The following is a 5,929-nucleotide window of genomic DNA, read 5'->3' as shown; positions in this document are numbered from 1 at the left end:
ATTTAGTGACTCAAATGTAAACTTGTGAAATTGAAGAAAAATTCTGAATTTTTATGAATACATGTGCTATAATTTTTTTAATGGGATTTTAGTTAGGCTTGGAATAGGGAGTAAATTGCACAGGTTTCATTTTTCGAGCCTAGGAACAAAATTGGAATTTATGGAAAAGTTAAAGGCAAAATGGTAATTTTTCCTAGGATGTAAATTGAGTCCAAATAAATGTGAAATGTGTGAAATGGATGATTAAAGCTATTTATATAGATCCGGACAACACAAATTTGAGGTTAGACCGAAGAAAAGAAATGTTTTGAATTAATAGATTTTATATGCGAACAAGTGTCGAGGTAAGTTCGTGTTACTTAATGGGACATGCAAATATGTTTAATTAAATGTTGTGTTGTATGGAATGTGACTTATATTGATGTACATTACTTGAATGTTATACTAAGAAATTTCATACATGCTTGATATAGTGAAAAAAAGGGGGTTAAGTCCCGATTGAATATTGAATTCCGATGAATATATGCGCTTTCCCGAAACGAATAAGGCCCTACATTTGTTGCAGACGGGATTTAGCTCAGACAAGTAATCTTATTGACCTTGTTATAGAAAGGATTCAGCCCAGACGTATAATCCGGATATAATACCTCTCGACTATACGTTATGGTTAGAGTTTAGTCTGGACTGGTAATCCTAATTTAACTCTTTTGAGCATACGTTATATAAAGGATTTAGCCTGGACTTGTAATGCTGTTATATGATACGTGGCTCGAGAGTGTGTTCCTTAATTAAGTGTCCTAATGGGTACTCCTGAATAAGAAATTAACGGATTATTGAATCGTACACCTCGAGTGTACTACTTGAGCATCCATCGGAATTTTAATAATTCAACAAACATAAAACTCTTGACATGGCATGAGAATTATGAGATGAAATGATAATGACTTGAAAGAATATTTCATGATGAGCTCATTTATGTTTACTTGATTGATAAAAAGATTTTGGTGACTAACATGTTTGATTGAATGTATGTGTTTAGGCAATTTAGCCAAATGGATGGAAAATATGATATTGTATGCTTAGATTTAATAAATGGGATTGGTAAGTTTAGTTTATGTTATACGAACTTACTAAGCATGTAATGCTTACTCCGTTTTATTTTTCCTCTGTTTTATATTGCTCGAAAGCTCGTGAAGGTTGGAGTTAATAGGAGCATTGTCACACTATCAACTAGTTATTTTGGGTTTACTTAATAAAACCATTTTGGTATAATGGCATGTATAGGTGTAATATCCTGATTTTGGGCCTAGTCGGAATAGTGGTTTCGTGACCACAAAATCTGAGATAGAAATAATTATTTTATGATTATTTTGAGGTCTATGATATGATTGCATGATTGTGTGAAAATTTCGTGAAGAAATTTTATGCATAAAGTGCTTAAATTGAAATTAGGGACTAAATCAAATAATTTGTAAAACTTGCATTCTAGAAGTTTCTAGTGTGAAATTGTTTTGAAATATTAATTAGAAGGTCTTAAATAGGAATTTTACCAATTTCTAAGTCTATGGACAAAAATTGGACATGGATGGAATTTTTGGAAAGTTTAGTAGTAAGGGCATTTTGGTCATTTAGGGGTAAAATGAATTAAAATACAACATTAAAAGCCAGTTTTGCTCATCTTCAACCCCATGGCCAAATATAGCAAGGATAAACCATGGCTAGGGTTTTTCAAGCTTCCAAGCTCGATTGTAAGTCCGTTCTAGCCTCGTTTTTAATGATTTTTACGTTTTTGGAGTCCCGATAGCTCGATTAAGCTTATGCTAGCAATAATTCAACCTAGGGTTCATATTTGGAAAAATACCCATAGGTGAAATTTGTGTATTTTGGTGTTTTATGATAGAATATGAGGTTTTAAATTATGTTAGACAACTTTTGCTACTTGGTTTTAAGCGAAAACTAGCAAAATGGCTTAATCGGTAAAAATACCTAATAGTCATAAGTACATGTTAGAGTGAGAATTTGATGTTTCCATAGAAGGGAAAAATGATCAGCATGTCATAAAACATAAGAAAATAGGCTGAAGTTTAATTTACGAGCTTTGGGGAAAAAGTGTAAATATGCAAAAGTTTAGGGGCAAAACTGTAATTTTTCCAAAATATGATTTTGGGTCAATTTGAATAATGTGAGTCCTAATTAGACTATATTTTAAATGATATAGCAAGGAAAACTGAAATTCGGGCTAAAATGGGGAAAATACCAAGTTGTGGACGAAATGGTAAAAGTAGCCATTTTCGCATACGAGGTAAGTTCATGTGTAAATGTAGTAACATAATTGCCATTTTAAGCAATTTAATGTTGTTTGTATGATATGATGCTGATTATTATCATGAAATATTATGCTTTGTGGTTATTGTTGAATAATATGTAATTATGTGAATTACTTGATGAGTATGAACTATCACCAAAGTATCGGTTCCGATATTCCATGGAAGACGAAAAATGTGAGATCGAGGGAAAAAAAGCCCGTTTGAACCTGAGGAATAGATTAGGATACAAGTGACATGTCACTAGGATGGTTGAGCATCCGAACTCGTTGAGTTGAGTCCGAGTTCACTTATGGATGCAAATGTCCGAACTCGTTGAGTTGAGTCCGAGTTCACTTATGGATGCAAATGTCCGAACTCGTTGAGTTGAGTCCGAGTTCGAGAGATGTAACTAGGCATCCGAGCTCGTTGAGTTGAGTCCGAGTTCACTTATGGGCGGGTTACATGGTAGCTTGGCTACATATGTGGCATTTATGTGCAAACTTTCCATGTATCCGAATTATATTCCGATGTGTTCAACGGGTAAAGTTCTACTCAAATGGAGGAATACTCAAGATGAAAGGGACTTATTGGTAAGTGTTGTGAAATGGGTACTTTGAATAGGTATGTACTTAACCCTCGGGTTGAAAAATCGATATAACAACAATATGGTAAGATGATAAATGAAAATGTGATATGAATGTCTTGGTGATGATTATGCAAATGATGTTTTATGTTTGCTTATATGGTTATGTTACTTGCTATTTGCATGTGAACTTATTAAGCATTTATGCTTACTCCTCCTTTTCATTCCTTGTAGTTTTGACAAGCCAGCTCGAAATCGGGAGCGGTCGGAGGCTCACTCACACTATCCGTATACCATCTTGGCATAATGGCTTGTATATTTTGAGTATGGCATGTATAACATTATAATCATTTTGTATATATGGTCTTATGATATGGTTATTGAGTGGTATGGAAATGCTTGGTAATGATTAGCCATTGGAATGGCTAATCATGATCATATTTGGTGTTATGTATGTCAAATTGCTAGCTAATCCATGGAAACCATGAAATAGGTAAAATTTACCATAAAATAGATTCAGACAGCAGTAGTGATGTGAATTTGAAAAATCACTAAAAATATTATAAATGGAATAAAATAATGAATAAGTTATGAAATCGAAGCTTGATGAGTCTATTTTCATATGGAAGAAGAGAAACAGGTATATGAGCTATATTTTATGAGATGTTTAAATTTTTGTGAAATAGGGCCAGAGCTATTTCTGGATCCCCTGTTCTGACTTTGGAAATTGACCATAAATTTTACAAAGATAATTAGAAGTAATTCTTTATATGTAAAGATTCCTTATTGAGTCTAGTTTTGTTAGAGACAAACGGCATAGTCATTGAAGCTCTGTACATGGAGATATCTGATTCGTAATACACAGAGGTTAGAGTAGTCGAACCCTGAAATAAGGGAGACTTTAACTAATAAACTGTACTAATTGGCCTGACCAAAAATTCTAGAAAAAAATTATTAGATAGATATATGAGTATAGTTTCAGGAAAAATTTACGGAATTGGATTTTGAGTTTCGAAACTCGAGATATGATTTTTAAAGCGACTGTGATGCAGTTAGCCAGCTTGTCTGGAAATTTTAAAATGAATTGTATGAGCTGTTTAAGTAATGAATTAAGTCCGTTAACACCTCGTGTTCGACTCCAGCAATGGTCTCGGGTACGGGGCGTTACAATAGGACACCATTAGTGGCTTGATAATGATGCTTGTAATATACCCATTGGAATGACAAGTAATGGTTGTTTTGATATACTTGTAATGTCACCCTATAGTAGCTAAATATATGTTAAGTAGTTGATCAAATTAAGTCTAACATATGGAATATACCAAGGTAAGATTATAAACATGTATGCATGCAATGATATTCCATGTTGAATGATGGAAATTGCTTAATTTGAATGCTTGAATTGGTTAGAATGTGCTTGGCATGTTTTAGTGCAGGAAAATGGTAAATTTGAGTGACAAATGAAGCTAGGAAATAGCTTTATTTTGTCCACACAGCCTGGTACATGGGCGTGTGGTTAGGCCGTGTGTCCCCTGCACCTTAATTTTGAGAAACAGAATGCTCAGAATTAAGCACACGAGCAGAGACACGGGCGTGTGTCTCAGCCGTGTGTGCTACATGGCCTAGAACATGGGCATGTATCTTGGCCATGTGAAACCTGCACCTAATTTTGAAAAGAATTAATTGACCACACGGCCTAACACATGGACGTGTGGCATGGCCATGTGCATAAGTCAGAAAGTTACACGGGGTTGAACACGGCCTATAGCACAGGCGTGTCCCTTGGACCACACAGGCGTGTGAACCCTACACCTTGGAAATTTTTTGTAATTTCACGAAAAAGTCTTAAAGCTCCCGATTAAGTCCCAATTAAGTCCTGACTCGATTCTGATTCTCGTATTAGGCCTTGAGGGTCCAATTAAGGGATGTTTTGAATGATCCAGGTTAATGAATAGTAATTTACATAAATTATTTGAAAAATGTTTTAAAAGTTCTGGTAATGCTCTAAAACCCTGTCCCATCGACAGATAAGGGTTAAGGGTGTTATAAATGTTATAAAAGGTGTTAAGTTATTTGATATATGATTGATTAAGTGCAAAACCCTTCAGATACAAAGCCTTAAGGGTGCATCGATATGCTTATATACGAAACATAAATCATGTTATGATACTTACATGAATTCTTAAGGAAATAATGTCATGAGATATCAGTTCTATTATAATCTCAATTGTACGATATACTATTATGGATTAGTAGCATGTTTAATTATTTATTATGTTTTGCTTTATTATTCAAATTATGTTAGCATCACTGAGTTCTCTATACTCAGCGTGTGGATGTGTTTGTTTTCGTACATAGGTGACAAGCATGTGTTTTGATGGTTAGAAGGACTCATGAAGCGTCCAAGACTTAGTAGTAGCTCAATTTAGACCAAATTTGTGTTCTTTTGCTTGTAAATGGTTAAGTACATGTACTTAAGTTGAGTCACATGGTTAACTATTATATTTAGGTCTTTTGATATGCTTTGGTACTTGTTGTACATTTGAGTGCCCTAAATTTGAATTTATCTATCTAATTTTGATGGTTATATATATGTTTTAACTTACCTTATTATCTTTCTAACTATATGATAATATCATGCATTGGATGTCATGTTTGCGAATAATTTGAATGTGTTTTCACATGTTAACTGTGTGTTTATTGGCATGGTATGGTAGCGTATAACTTAGGTGACATTGGACATAATTTATATGCTTGAAATGTTGCATTATGGACAATTTGCTATGCTGGTATCGAGACATTATGGTCATGTCTTGTGACACTATGAACAAAAATGACCATTCCAAACATTTCTGGGTAATGGTCTCGAGACATATTGAGCATGTCTCAAGACATATACCTCATGGTCTCAAGACACCAAACATCTAATGTAAGGGTCCAAAACAAGGGAGCTATGTCTCGAGACATGGTTTCTAGACATGGAAGTTATTGTCTCGAGACAAGAACCCCTTTGTCTCAAGACATGAAACATCACAGGTCT

The sequence above is a fragment of the Gossypium arboreum genome, chromosome 11, assembly GCF_025698485.1.
Source record: "Gossypium arboreum isolate Shixiya-1 chromosome 11, ASM2569848v2, whole genome shotgun sequence".
Classification (NCBI taxonomy): Eukaryota; Viridiplantae; Streptophyta; class Magnoliopsida; order Malvales; family Malvaceae; genus Gossypium; species Gossypium arboreum.
This window is presented reverse-complemented; position numbering follows the sequence as displayed.